The 16,077-nt window shown below is 31.9% G+C and overlaps 1 protein-coding gene across 5 annotated transcripts in view; it reads left to right on the top strand.

Moving 5' to 3' along the window:
* LOC138696857 (zwei Ig domain protein zig-8-like) overlaps positions 1-15,272 on the top strand; it is a 1,911,002-nt gene extending 1,895,730 nt beyond the window's left edge. For all 5 annotated transcript variants that reach the window (XM_069822306.1, XM_069822304.1, XM_069822309.1 and 2 more), the window contains one exon: positions 5,709-15,272. The gene's annotated coding sequence lies outside the window, so the exon portion shown is untranslated. The remainder of the gene's footprint in view (positions 1-5,708) is intronic.
* The last annotated feature ends 805 nt before the right edge of the window (positions 15,273-16,077 follow it).

The raw sequence follows: 16,077 nt of genomic DNA on the forward strand, positions 1-16,077 counted from the left end.
TCTAGATCCTTGTCATTGTCACAAGTTTCATATTCAATCTCTACATTGCCTTCAGCGTCATCATTATCAGCATCATCATCTGAACTTTCATCTATGATCTGCAGAGTAGTGTCGATCACCACGTAAGTTTTCATCCAGTGTTACTTTGTTAGATAAAACACACTTAAGGGAATAAATAAACTGCACTAACAGAAAATTTTCTATTAATACTATTGATACGTAAATCTGACGTACACATCCAAGTAATTACATCTCATAATAAGTTGTCCAAACGTGCAAGTTGCAACCTGCTGTCACGACTACTATAGTCAGCAACTGAAAGACGGAGGCATAGCTAGAAGAAGAAGGTGCTCTCTTGGCGGGAAAAGTAGCGAGGATCAATTGTTTATCCATTATACGTCAAAATTACGTACGACAGAAGTTTTCAACAATGGCATTACTTCCTTGTGAGCAGGAAGAAAACAGCTGTTTAATCACAGTTTGGACATATGTTCTCTATATTGTGGTTTGATTTCCACATATCCAACTTCAATACAAGTAGTGTTAAGTTCATAACAATAACCTTAGTATCTCGCCTATTACTTCTCTTCAATACAGTCAGATGGAAAAAAGTTTATGAGATTATACGTTCTCGTGCATAAATCGAAACTTCACGTTGATGTCGATGTTATAGGCATTCCTAATTCGGGGGTTTAGAGTCATAACAGCGTATCTACAAAATTGGCCATTTTGACTTATCTACATCATTACTGACTTGGGGAACCAATGTATTTAATGCTAAAACAACGGAACGTCTATCTTTAACCGTTACTGAGATAGTATGCTTCAAAATGAGGGGTCATTTATTAAAATCCGTCCAGCCGTTTTCCCGTAATTTCCATTACCAGTTCAAATTATATATATTGATAACCTATTGACCTGTTGTATCCTATAGGATGCATTGTGAATTTAAGGGTTAACCGAGATTTGTGCACATTGCTATGAGTGTACTTTCATTCCCTTAATTCCATCCTTTTACTTCATCTGCATTCATTCTATTCCACGTCAGAATGGGATTTATCATCAGTTTTCATATTTATTTCCGTATATCTCCGAAATCCTCTGGGGTCTTCCTTCCATTTCATAACATTATACTTCAATTTAACGATGATTTTATTACCCTTCCTTCATTCTTCTCCCTTTAATATTGTCAAATATGGATTTTGAGTCCCCCTAAATCAGCTCATGAATTTTTTAAAAGTACTTTTCGGATCTCGAATATACTTTTTATGACAAAGTTGTTCGTGCATAATTCTCTTGGGGTTTGTATGTTGAGAGAGTAATATAATAAATTCTCATATCCTCTCCCTTCGTCTCCTCTCTTACACAGTTCTCCATTCAGTCCCATCTCCCATGTACGAGTACATACATTTCCACTTTCCAAATCGTTACACGCCGAGGACAAAGACGGCTCTATAGTAAGACAGATAAGGCAATCCACAAGAGTCCCTCGTTAGTTAATAATCTGAATCAGATGTGAGAATTTTATATGTTTGCAACATTCAATATTAGATTGAAGCATAGGTTCGTAGCGTTTTTGTTCGTCATCACAACACTGCGTTGTTAGGAGATTGTTTATCGTTTGTCATTTGTAGTGTTGTGCTTGTAAATTCCCCTTGAGTTTTGCAAATTTTAAGAAAAAGTTGTGCTATTTGTGGGCTAAAAAAGATGGAGTGTAAAGTGAAAAAAAAAAAAAAAAGAAACTAATACTTCCGACATATTCTTCTCTTTGAGTTTAATAGAGGAGCAAAGGCAGCGGAGCCTACTCGAAATATTTCTGCTGTGCCTTTCGGGAAAGCACTGCAAGAAAATGGTTCTGTCGTGGTTAACACAAAACACGCCGTACAAAAGTTAGTGTCCATCCACAGAAGATGTTACGCGTCTGGTGGATGAAGAAGGCGTCGCGTTCTACGAGTTGCTTCCCAGGAATGTAACCGTAACTGCTGGCATTTATTACCTTCGCGCACTTTTTTCATTCTCTAATCCCCAGAAATAATGATCATACGGGAAAAACGGGATGCGGTCCTGTATTCCCCCTTGACTTACTTCGGACACGATAGCATCAAAATGGGAATCCCGAACACAAGCTCATTTTCGACAAAAAAAATACCAAGGCCAACATTCTCGCGCCACCATAACTCCGCCGTATGTGTAGTGAGAACAAAGCTGATAAGTGCTGCGAATAGAGCTCCTCGAACTCTATCTGTAGTGTAAAGAACAGCTCTCTATCCCCAGACATATGGGCGGTAGAGGTCGGCAAATTAAAAAAAGAATTGGTCATTTTGAGCTTCCAAAACAGTGTTCAACCGTCTCTCTTCTCCTTTTGCTTTCCGTGTAATCTTCTGTGTTTGCCTTGTCCCCTTGTACTCCTTGTGTCCCCTTATTCCCCTTGTTCTCTTTATATTCCTCTTCTCATTGTATTACAGTTGTTCTCTATGTGTTCATCTTGTATTCTCCTTCTGTTACCTTGTTCACCATGTACTCACCATTGTTATCCTTATATTCCCATTGTTATTCTTATATTCCTCTTGTTCTCCTTATATTTCTCTTGTTCTCTTTGTTTTCCCATTCTTGTTTTTGTCTTATCCTTGTTCTTTTTTTTATTCCCATTGTTCTCCATGTGCGAGTATTCCATTGTTCTTGTGTTACCCTCATTCTTCTTGTCTTCCTCTGTTTAGCATCTTCTTCTTTCTTTCTTCTTATATTTCCGTTATTCTCCTTATATTCCCCTTGTTCTCCTTATATTTATTTCGTTCATCTTACATTCCCCTAGTTATCCTTTTATTACTCCTGTTTTTTTTGTGTTCTCTTTATTCTCATTGTATTTCCCTTGTTCTCCTGGTCTTCTCCTTGTCCTGTTTATCTTACCCTTGTTATCATTGTCTCACCTTGTTCTCTATGTGTTTCCCTTGCTCTCTTTGTATTCCTTTTCTATCTCTTTTCTTCGCCATGTTCGCCTTGTCTTCTATTTTTTCTTTCTACTCCCCTTGTTCTTCTTACATTCTCCCTGCTCTCCTTGCGTTACCCTTGTTCTCATTGTCTTCACGTTGCTCTCTTTGCCTTTCCTCTTTCTCCTTATATTCTCTCGTTCTTTTTTATATTTCCTCTTTCTCCTTATATTCCCCTCATTCTTATATTCCACTCATTCTCATTATATTTCCCTTGTTCTCCTTATATTACTCTTTCTCTTTTTGTGTTTCCCTTCCTCTGCTTGTATTTCCCTTCTTAAAATATATTCCTCTTGTTCTCCTTTTGTTTACCTTTCTTATACTTCTTTTCACTTGTTTTACCTGTTTTCCTTTTGTTCTCCTTATATTCCCCTTGTTTTTCTTGTATTCCTCTTGTCTTACCCTTATTCTCCTTGCCTCTCCTTGTTCTCTTTCCGTTCCCTAACTTTCCTTATATTCCATTTGTCCTTCTTTTCGCCAAGTTCTACTTGTCTTTGCTTTGTTTTGCTTAGATTCCCCTTGTTCTTCTTGCATGCCCCTTGCTCTCCTTGCATTACCCTTGTTCTCCTTATCTTCTCTTGTCCTGTCTTTCTCTTGTATTTCGCTTGTTATCTTTGTCTTTCAGTTAGCTGTAGTTGTATTCTCCTCGTTTTCCATATATTTTCCTTGTTTCATTTTTCTCTACACTCACATAGGTATAGTTGTACGTAAATATATACAGCTTAATAAAGTTATACACTTCTCGTTTTTTTTTCTTTTACATTTACATACTTTCCTTTCCTTTCCTTTCCTTTCCTTTCCTTTCCTTTCCTTTCCTTTCCTTTCCTTTCCTTTCCTTTCCTTTCCTTTCTTTTCCTTTCCTTTCCTTTCCTTTTCTTTCCTTTTCTTTCCTTTCCTTTACTTCCTTTCCTTTCCTTTCCTTTCCTTTCCTTTCCTTTCTTTCCTTTCCCTTTCTTTTTCCTTTCCTTTCCTTTACTTTCCTTTCCTTTCCTTTCTTTCCTTTCCCTACTCTTCCCTTTCCTTTTCATTTCATTTCCTTTCCTTTCCTTCCTTCTCTTCCCTTTCCTTTTCCTTTCCTTTCCTTTCCTTTCTTTCCTTTCCTTTTCTTTCCTTTCTTTTACTTCCTTTCCTTTCCTTTCTCTTACTTCCTTTCCTTTCTCTTACTTCCTTTCCTTTCCTTCCCTTTCCTTTCCTTTCCTTTCCTTCCCTTCCTTTCCCTTCCCTTCCCTTTCCTTTCCTTTCCTTTCCTTTCCTTTCCTTTCCTTTCCTTTCCTTTCCTTTCCTTTCCTTTTCCTTTCCTTTCCTTTCTCTTACTTCCTTTCCTTTCCTTTCCTTTCCTTTTCCTTTCCTTTCCTTTCCTTTTCCTTTCCTTTCCTTTCCCTTACTTCCTTTCCTTTCGTTTTCTTTCCTTTCTTTTACTTCCTTTCCTTTCTCTTACTTCCTTTCCTTTCCTTCCCTTCCCTTCCCTTCCCTTCCCTTCCCTTCCCTTCCTTTCCCTTCCCTTTCCTTTCCTTTCCTTTCCTTTCCTTTCCTTTCCTTTCCTTTCCTTTCCTTTCCTTTCCTTTCTCTTATTTCCTTTCCTTTCTCTTACTTCCTTTCCTTTTCTTTCCTTTCCTTTCCTTTCCTTTCCTTTCCTTTCCTTTCCTTTCCTTTCCTTTCCTTTCCTTTCCTTTCTCTTACTTCCTTTCCTTTCCATTTCTTTCCTTTCTCTTACTTCCTTTCCTATCCTTTTCTTTCCTTTCTTTTACTTCCTTTACTTTCCTTTCCTTTTCTTGCCTTTCCTTTCCTTTCCTTTCCTTTCCTTTCCTTTCCTTTCCTTTCCTTTGTTACTTTTCTTTCTTTCTTTCTTTTCAGTTTCTTTTCTCCTTTGAATAGCTACTTGATGTCAGTATGCAAGTCTCTATGGAAAGTGTGTAGGTATTTGTGTCCGACTTAACGGAAATGTAATATAAAATATAATGTTAGTATGTGGTTACGTAACGTATAATAGTATATTACGATATAAGGTTTTACAAAATCGACGGAAAGTTTGAAAAACGAGTAGAACGATTTTTTCAGTTTCCGAGATTTTGTAATGCAATTCAAAAACGTGTATTGTGTAACATATTTTGCACGATATATTTTTAAAATTGCGAGTACAATATATTTTGCATTGAAAATGTAGAGCAATATTATTCCAAAGCCTTCGCAAAACTGCACTGTAATGGTAACTAAGTAACAATAAGTACACTGTAATGAATTTATTTCAGTATAGTTTTATGTTATGAAGAATGTTTTCCCTAGCAATAGGTTTGTGTATAGGAATTCTAACTTTCAAGGCCTAACAACAATAGCTGTAAATACAACAAAAACAAGATCGTGCAAAAGAAATATTAATAATATGAAAAATTATTTTTTTTTTGGAATGTTTACTGTGGCGTAACAAATGCAATAAGCCCGTATTTTTCTTTTGATGGCACTGTTTATTTTATTTTTCCATTTCTGTATGTCTTGTGAAAGATGGTTTATTAATTTGGATGAAATAAAATGAGAAGATTATTGGTAAAACCTGATAAAAAAATTAATTTTCGCAATTTCAAGAAACCTTCAAATGTGTGTCATTTTTTTATACTGATCATTTCTTTATTGAGATATAAAGAAATTGATGTCGCTGAGCCATTTTTATACAATTTTCCTTATTCTCTTGTTAGTGCGATTCATTTCCAATGTTTACTGTTACAGACTGTCCCCCCACGAACATCGAGGGAGTGGAAACTCCACCATTGTGCTACTGGCTGTTGAAAATATCGACTCTCAAATAAACATAAGAAGATCCTGAAGCGAAGACCGGACTCCACACAGTTCATCCATCACTCAAGACAGTTGCATTTAGCCAAACCTCGGGATCTTACGCTGCATTGTATCCCCTTCAAGAGAAAGGGAACTTCATCTCCAATGAAGCGTACTAATGACAAGTTCCAGACTAAAGTAACAACAGGCAAGGACCTTGACAATTTTAATATTTTAAAACTTTAAACAATATTATACTTCTTTTGTGAAAAAGTTGATCATTTTTTACTCTCATTGTGGGCTTACAAGTGGTGTTTATCTTTATTCTTAATTTCTTGTAAATTAACTGAATAATAAGCAAAAATTTGGTGCTTTTAACTAAATTCGATCTTTTCATTCATTCACTTAAGGATGTATGTACGTGAACGACTACAAATATTATCAGAAATTGCAGGCTCTAAATTTCTAAAATTTTATAAGGAAATGAACTCACAATTGGACAAAAATTACAAGGTACCACAACAGGACTTATTAGATAAAAGTATAAAAAAGGTTACTAATAATATTTTTTAGAATTCAGTTTTTATTTTAAAGTAAATTTTCCAAAATTTGAAAATTTTACACATATTATTTCATAACTCCACAACCATTAGAGATAGAATTCTGAAATTTTGTACACTGATTTCACATGCATTTATACAAAAGGTAGACTACAATAATGTCCACTTCTTTGAAAATAGATAAATTAGGTCACAAAACATTATTTAAATTTTAATGTATTTTATATAGGGCAAATAAAAAATTAATTGTGTTAAAATAAACAACTCTACATGTCTGAGAGTAGTCTACTTTTCAGAAATAAGTGTTTATTACATGCAGGAAAAATATTAAAGATGTCAGAGAGACCATAACAATGTTATGGTTACCAAATGATGTAACTGCAGATTTTTTTTTCATACTTTGGTAAAACTGATTTTAAAAATATTATTAGTAACCTTTTTTATACATTTATCAGATATTTAAGTTCTAATAGTCTTGTTGTGGTACCTTGCAATTTTTATCCAATTGTAAGTTCATTTTCTTATAAAATTTTAAAATTTAGAGCCTGCATTTTCTGGTAATATTTGTAGTCGTTCACGTACATATACCCTTAAGACTGAAATTATGCTCCGATCTCAAAATAATTTCTGTAAGAGATAAGAGCTTTTTTAAACGAGTAGTTATCCATCTCTCCTTCAGCCTCTAGTCGAAATGGTTTAACTTTTAGATCAGTCTACCCAACATAGGCTATTCTAACTGTGTTTCAAAGTCCTACCTACATTTCCCGTTACCATGGAAACCGGATACGCTGCGTTATAAATCTCTGGTCATTTTTTATCTGATATTCTTTACATAATGTACTTTCTAAGACTCGTACAATACAAGAAGAAAAAATTACTACCTTTCCCATTGAATACTAAAAACAATTACTACCTAATTAGTAGGGCTAGGATTTTGATGACCTATAAATCATGAAAAAATGTCCTAAAAACAAAGCATTTATGACCTAATAATCTTTCAAACATGCCATTAAAATGCCTTAAAAATTGATTTTACATAATTGGCTTAGTAGGAAAAGAGGTTTTGTAGTACTTAATATTTAGACTAGTAATTAAATTAAATGTTACATAATTTTTTCTAAGTAGTACACTTTAATTATTTTACCTGATGTAGTTTCCATGTATGATCGTTCACCTCTGCTTCGGCATGTGCATGTGAGGTCAGCAGTCAGCTGGTCGGTCTTGGCCCTTCATGGGCTGTAGCGCCATGGATTTACTTTACTTTTAGTTTCCATGTAGTCCACCACAAGGCCACTCTTATCCGGAACTAGCAGATATAGAGGAGTCTACATTGAAGGGGTGGTTGGACTGATCCTTTACACGGGGTGTACTACGTTAAAATGGCAATATGTGTAGAAAAACGATTAAAATATTATACAAAATAATGAGTATTAATGGACAAAATATGTAAAGAAAATATCAAAGGAAATAAACATTATTTTACATTGATAATGGGGATTTATGGCAAAAATTAAATGAAAATGCCTAAAAAATGACCGAATAAAACAAAAGATGCTCTTATGAGTTGAAACAGGCAAAAAATGCAAAAAAAATGCCCTAACAAATATGTCTTAAAACACTCAGTTTATCACATAACATATAAATACTAAAGCAGCTATGTTTCTGGCTTACTAGAAAAAAGATGCAATTTCATCAAAATCTTAGCCCTACTAATTAGTAAAGGAATTTACTGAAATAGTTTCAGACATCTGTTGGTACCTGCGCAGTAGGCATGCGCGTCACAGGTTTGAACCTGATTGGAGAAGGAATTAATTTGTTTTGCATCAAACGGAAGGGAGGATTTAAATCGGTATGGCCAAAACATACATCTTGAATACTCAGCGGAGCTGTGAAATTAACTTCTTTTAAAAAAATATGGTTTACCACTTGGTGGAATTCGTTTCTAAGAAGTTGAAGACATATTCAGCTTAAAATAAGGTAGGTGTCCCTGATACGGCCATGCTAAGGTTTGAGAATTTTTCTAGCCGCCATTTTGAAAAAAATGTAAACCACTTTTTTCTTACTCGTTCTCAGTCTAATGGACTTTCTTAAAACAATTTTCTTTCCCCATAAAATTAGCTTTAATTGTCCAAAAAGTCCCAAATTCCAAAAGTCTACCTACTGGCCATATCAGGAACATGTGCACATGATATGGCCACTCTTGTTCCATGTTCTACAAATCGTGATTGTTTTCAGTTTGATAGCGCAGTTGTGCTAAAATTAAATAATTTTGGTGTAAAATGAATAAATATGACACTTAATAATCTTTTTTATAATTGAAAAGTGTAGTCAAAAAGGATTTTCCATCAAAAAATTAAGTTGTTTTTCTTAAAATACAAAACTTTTGCGTAATCCCAGCTATAAGGCGTGCAAATTTGTCAGGTGAAAAAATAAAAGTGAAATGAACTTGATATGGCTATGGCAAGCTTTCACGAAAATCGTTTGATTATGAACAACTCGTAAAAGATACGCCATCAACGACAACACCAATGAACAGAACATTAAAAACTGAATGGAGTACGATGGTTTTCATGAAACAAGTATTTAAAAAACATGCATGAAACAAAGGAGACTTACCAGAGAAAAATAAGAATAGGTCACATGAAAACCGCAAAACAGGCAACTGACGCCATATTGCTCAACCTGACTGGATGGAAAACTATCAGGAAAACCAGGATGTCCTTTCACTGGATGCTGCTGCATTTTAACGGATTTTTTGGTTAACTAACTCACAATAGGGCCATATCAGGAACATGGCCATAACAGGAGCACCCACCTTAAGTTAAAAGTGGATTTAACATGATTTGTATAATAGCTCTTCAATTCTTACAGTTCTTCTTTCTTTAATATTATACGAAACATAAAATTCTAATACAACGACAAATCCTGCACAATCTGTAATTGGCCCATGTCCAAACTCCAGATTTCGCTTATCGTTGTTTACTTAGCATATCATAAAAAGAAAATATCCTGCGGAATTGAAATCATACATATTCATGTCGCGTAATGCCTCCATTTCACAAACGTTTGAATTTCTGTTCTTGATTCATTTCCTGAAAAGTTATGCATGAGTTCCTAATTTGTAAATACAACCCTCATTTAACTCCGTGATGGAAAATTACCTTTCTAGACTGACAGTGGTAGGGAGGTATTTCAAAATGCGTGTAATGTTATTTCGATGCTATCACGTATCAGTACAGAGATATCTCTCTTACACCACAAGATTCTCTTCTAATTCTTCTATCTTTTGCAGAATAGAGTATGCATAGTTTTCGTTCTCATTTATGACGAAGTCTTATGGAGATCAATTTTCACTAATATTTGCCCTAATTAATTATCTGATAGTCATTGGTAGCATTCAAAAGAATTCAATCATTGCATGTTGCTTATAAAACAATTGTTGATTTATTAATATTGAGTTAAAGTTTTCTCTCAAATCAAAGCGATATAATTAATATTGAAGTTATAAGAATTTGGTTACCTTTAAAGATATCAATTCATATTATAATCCTCAAAACGACACTTTTTAGGAGGTTATTTTACGACGCTTTATCAACAACTTATGTTATTTAGTGTGTGAATGAGATGAAGGTGATAATGCCGGTGAAATGAGTCCGGGGTCCAACACCGAAAGTTATCCAGCATTTGCTCATATTGGATTGAGGGAAAACCCCGGAAAAAACCTCAACCAGGTAACTTGCCCCGACTGGGAATAGAACCCGGGCCACCTGGTTTCGCGGCCAGACGCGCTAGCCGTTACTCTACAGTCTAAAAGACACTTTTTAGTTTTCTGATATTTCTTGTTGTTAGTACACTGGCGTTAAAAGATCTCTAACACTACTAATCGATAGTGATCGATAATTTGTTGGTGTAAATGTGGCTTCTTCTATGAATAGTTGGCGAAGAATAGTCAGTGTTGCCAATAGTATAAAAATATACCCGCATTATAAAATTCAGTATTTGCCCCCCCCCCCATCTGCTGATTGTAAAATAATACTGGATTAAGCTGCAATCCGCTGATATTGTCAATTTTGAGAATAATTTGTGCTTAATATACATTATCATTTTCCCTGACATTTTTTTTATTACCCCAATAGAGGTGTCACCTATTGACAACTAGCGAAACTGTTTCAAAGTTTGTAAATTTGTTATATCTTTGGTCCTGACTTATTCCGTTGTTAGTTCCCTTACACGATCATGAAGTCGTAGGTCAGACATATTTGTACGTCAGTGTACCAGTATTTGTGTATTTTAAATATTTCTGCAAACTATGATGTGCTCAATACCAAGATAATAATATAAAGTCCACATTAGTTTCTAAATGAACTTTATTTGCCGGTGACTATTTAGGAATCCCCAACAATCAAATCAATAATACAATTTATGGAATCGGTCACACGAAAGGTGACGGATTCACAAACATCTTGAACTTTCCAGTTGTAAAATGTAATAAAGTTGAACTTTTATTTGGAATATCAGTATAAAGAATGATCAGAAATTATCTTAAACACTTAACAATGATCCATCTAAGTTCCGAAAGTGGAAAAATAAGTATATATAAATTGTTAATAGCTTGAAAATATTTGTTTTATGCGGAAGTGGATTGATTTAAAGGAGATTTGTACAGGAACTCAAGGAAGAAGTCGTAAAATATTTTCATAATATTTGAACTCCAGCGTTATATTAATATTGTAAAGTGTAAGACATAACATTAAGTGCAATGATTTCTCTTTAGTCACTTACATACTACGTACATTTTTTTTTAAATTTACATATATTATGTAAGAATGAAAACATCTGAAAAACAAACTATCCAGGAATCTAAAATTTTGTATAGATTTACAAAACTGAGTTTTATGTTAAAAGTAGGCTATACTATTATTAAGATATTGTTATAGGAAATCATGAATTTAATTGGAGTGATTTAAAATTAAAATAATTTTTTTCAACATTCTTAATCAGTAATCACAGAATAGTAAGTACATTATGCAACGAGCCTATAATGGTAGTAATTAAGACGCAAGTATGATTGTTTATGAAACTAGCGCAAGCGAGCTTCATAATTTTCATACGAGCGTCTTAATTGCCATTATAGGCAAGTTTCATACGACTTTTTATGCTCGACCATATTTCTAACTTGAAATTATTTAAACTTAGATCTTCTTATGGTTATGTGAGAACTGACCTGAATTGTGAGATGTGCGCAGACGCGAAAGTATTGATTTTTTTCCGAGGCTGAATGTCATTCACCTTGGCAGAGAATAAGATGAAGATTACTCTGATATAACCTGGAAATTGATTCAGAATTTAAAACCGAGATGACAAATTGAATTTATTTGAATATTATTTACAATTAACGCTAATTATTATAGTAACAGAACATAACCTTCTGCGACAGTATTGGATTTCCAGCCTCCGTGAATTTCGCTAATTGTCTTTCGATTGCATATCCGAGAATAATCGATATAACGGTACAAAGCTGACCTGTCATTGGCTGAACACCTGAACTTTAATGAGTAGGTGTACTTTAATGACATGCATTAAAGGACTGCTACCAGGTGTATAATTACTACATTTCGGCATGGTCGAGCATAAACACTGTAAATAGTAGTCTAGTTTAAAGAGTATCTTGAAAAAGTCAATCTCTTCATAAAATTAATTTCTGAAATGCGGCCACTCACACTCAAATTTAAAAATATCTCTTGACATATTCCGAGAAACTAAAAGCTATGTCTTACACTTAAAATATTAATAAATAAGCCTTTATAACACTGTAAAAATTACGTTAAATTTGGCTGCAGTTTTTGTGCATGTAAGGTTATTATAATATTAGCGAATTTATATTGATTTTTCCATGCATTAACGTACAAGTCATATTCAAATTTATAAATTCTTACTATAATTTAATGTTCTGAGAAATCATACCAATCACATGGTAATTTAATTGCTCATAAATTGTGTCGGCTTACATCTTCCTGAGATTACATCTCCACCTTCAACATTTCTTTTTCAGTATTCCAAGAACCTTATTTCCTGCGAAAATTTTCACCCTTTAAGAGTGAATCTTTATAATTAAATTTTAATCTTGTTATTAAACATTCAGTTTTGTATAAAAGATTACAAATGACAGCATCTGTCTTTAATTAACTTTTTATCAATACCATTGATTTACTTTGTATTAGTTATGTCTTCGACCATGCAGAAAGAAAATGAAATTAATTAATATTTTATTTTTAAAGACCTTTAAATAAAAAGTTTATACATCGTAATAATATTCATGTTATATGCATTTTTCTTACTTTGTCATACGTGAATTGAAAGACACATCTGGTAAAAAAAATTTCAGTTTGTTGAGGCTAATATATCGTAATAATTTTCCATTTTCATGGCGTTTTTGTTCTTTTCCTCTCCATCTGATTCCTAATAATAATTGTCCATGATACCCTCCAAATTATGACACCAATATCATTATCTACTTTTCTAAATTTATGTTACATGATAGCTTTCATTCACGAATTTTAAGTGACCATCATTATTTTTTAATTTTCTCCAAGTCCCATTGTCCTTGACTGAATTAAAAACACATTATTTATTGCTACCAAATTATTTAATGTGCTATTATATGAGGAGCATCGTTTCATAATCAGTTTTCTCCATCTTATCATTTTTTTACGTGAAGTGAAAGAAATCCGGTCACTTCCGACTAACAATTCCTTTTTAAGGGGAGAGGATGGTATTTTTTTTATGAAAAATGATTAAATTAAAAAAATATTCTTTAAAATACTCTATGATATGTGTGGATCGCCATTTTTAAACTTCCTGCGTTATGGATTTTTAAATCACTCGCCCACTTTTATTGTTGTTTCCGGTAAATTAAATTTTACTTTTTTTTTTTTTCATTACCCAGTAAAATACCCTTTGATATGTGTGGAATGCATTGCATAACATTTTGTGGGTATTTGTGCCCTTATCGGATATTGAGACGTCATTTTTAAACTTCCTGCGCTACGGATTTTTATATCACACGCCCGCTTTTATCGGTTTCCAGTAACTTCATTTTTTTACTACATTGCCAACCAAAATGGATACAATTTCTGAACTATTAAAGATACATGCATGGAATTTAGGATACACATTCTTTAGACTATTAGGAAACTTTTCTCTGTAACAGAATTTTCTTAGTTGATTTCATTTTAAAAATACGTCCGTTTGTTTGCAGAAAGGAAATCAGAAAATTGTTACTAAATTGTAATTGTTTATTTTACAAACATAGGGACTAATATCAAAATTCTGTTACAAAGAGTTTGTAGAACATACTTTTGCAAATACATTGCAAAAAACTGTTTGAATCTATCTTTAAAAACGGTTTAGATATATCGGTTTTAGTACAATCCTGCATTGGGTGTATTTTTTTTTCAAATTTGGGCCCCCAAATATTTTTTTTATATATTTTGATTTGGTTGAGTTGCCACAGCTATGAGCTCTCTACATACAAAAAAATTAATAATTTACACCAAATAGGAAAAAAGTTTTAAAAATACCATCCTCTCCCCTTAACAACATATTAGGATAGGAGAAAATTCGTTTTGTTTCGTTGTCATTGCAGATTTCAATTCTACGTTCTAGAATATAGAAAAAAATGCTGTATTTCCATTTTTTTTAAGTAAGGAGAAAACACGTTTTCAAACTAAAGAAAATTTCTAGTAGGTAATATAAAAATGTAAACTAAATATTAGGAAGACAAGATTGTACTGAAAGGAACATAGTGCTATAGAAGAAGAAGAAGAAGAAGAAGAAAATCTAATGTTATTCCCTAGAGTCCTAAAAATAAATTCAAAAGGCGAAGGTAAGTGATAAAATAATGCTTTCATGACTATTTCATAAGTGTTGAAACTTTGCGTAAGATAGTCTGACAAAACCACCACTTGTAAGCACACAACTGGGCCCATATTCATTTAAAGAGCAAAGTACTGTAATTTAAGGTCATTCTTCACTATGGAAACGCAATGTAAATGTTCCAATTGAAATAGAATACATAATTCTCTAATAAAGGGGAACAATATGTAGCATAACTGATGTAAAGTAGCATTTTTTATGAATAGTGAAATGATTTCCCAACTAATTTTGTGGAATTTTTTTTATACGTTTGTGGCATTGTGAAAACAAACAAATATTTCCGTAGCATTGCGTTTACATAGTGACACATACAATAAAGTGTTTGACTGGCAGTCGAAACAAACGTGTACTACCAATGTTCTATCGGCCGTTGTAAAACAGAGGCTCCTATATACATATAAAACTGTTTTTGTTTATATTCTCCTACCTGGTTTATATCAGAACTGTATTATCCACTCGCGAGATTTGCTTTATTATTGATTACATCACTCAAATTTCCATTTCATATTGTGGTAAAGTATACATTCGGCTATATTCTGGTTGCTACAATACTGAACAAATATGTTCTTCAATGCAGTAATCATACACTATGAGAATTAGTTAAAAGTTTATTCTTACGTGCTATGTTATCATATTTGCCTCCTTTCCATTAGCAATTAAATGTATAGCAACTACGTATGTCAATACAATTCCATATGTAGGCCCATTACAAACTATAATAAAATACGTACAATTTATTTAAGAGGGTTTGTTAAAAACTGTCGTTACAAATTTACTAATATTTTAACTGGAAATGCCTGATGGCCTTATTTCTACCAGGTTAAGTAAATAAATAAATAAATAAATAAATATATATATATAAATGAATAAATAAATATATATATATATATATAAATGAATGAATAAATAAATAAATAAATAAGTAAATAAGCCAGCAAGTACGTAAATAAGTACGTAAGTAAATAAATAAGTAAATAAGTAAATAAATAAGTAAATAAATAAATAAATAAGTAAATAAGTAAATGAATAAATAAGTAAATAAATAAATATATAAATAAGTAAGTAAATCAATAAATAAATAAGTAATTAAGTAAATAAATAAATAAGTAAAGAAATAAATAAATGAATAAATAAATTAATTAATAAATTAATTAATTCATTAATAAAGAAATAAATAAATGAATATATAAATAAATGAATAAATAAATAAAGAAATAAATACATAAATAAATAAATATATATATATAAATAAATGAATAAATAAATGAATAAATAAATACATAAATAAGTACATAAATGAATGAATGAATAAATAAATGAATAAATAAATAAATAAATAAGTCAGTAAGTAAATTAATAAGTCAGTAAGTAAGTAAATAAGTAAATAAATAAGTAAATAAATAAATAAGTAAATAAGTAAGTAAATAAGTAAGTAAGTAAATCAATAAATAAATAAGTAAATAAATAAATAAATAAATAAGTAAATAAATTAATTAATTAATTAGTTAATTAATTAATGAATAAATAAATAAATAATTTAATAAATGAATAAATAATTAAATACATGAGTATATAAATAAATGAATAAATGAATAAATAAATAAAGAAATAAATGAATAAATAAATAAAATAAATAAATAAATAAACACATAAATAAATACATTAATTAATTAATTAATTAATTAACATTTACAGCCATAATCTGATGTAATTTTTAAATATTTATAATGGATCATTCATGAATATTTTAAAGTGTTCGATATGACTTCTAGGTGAATAGTTTTTCTTTAATAATAATAATAATAATAATAATAATAATAATAATA

This window comes from Periplaneta americana, chromosome 3, assembly GCF_040183065.1.
Source record: "Periplaneta americana isolate PAMFEO1 chromosome 3, P.americana_PAMFEO1_priV1, whole genome shotgun sequence".
NCBI lineage: Eukaryota > Metazoa > Arthropoda > Insecta > Blattodea > Blattidae > Periplaneta > Periplaneta americana.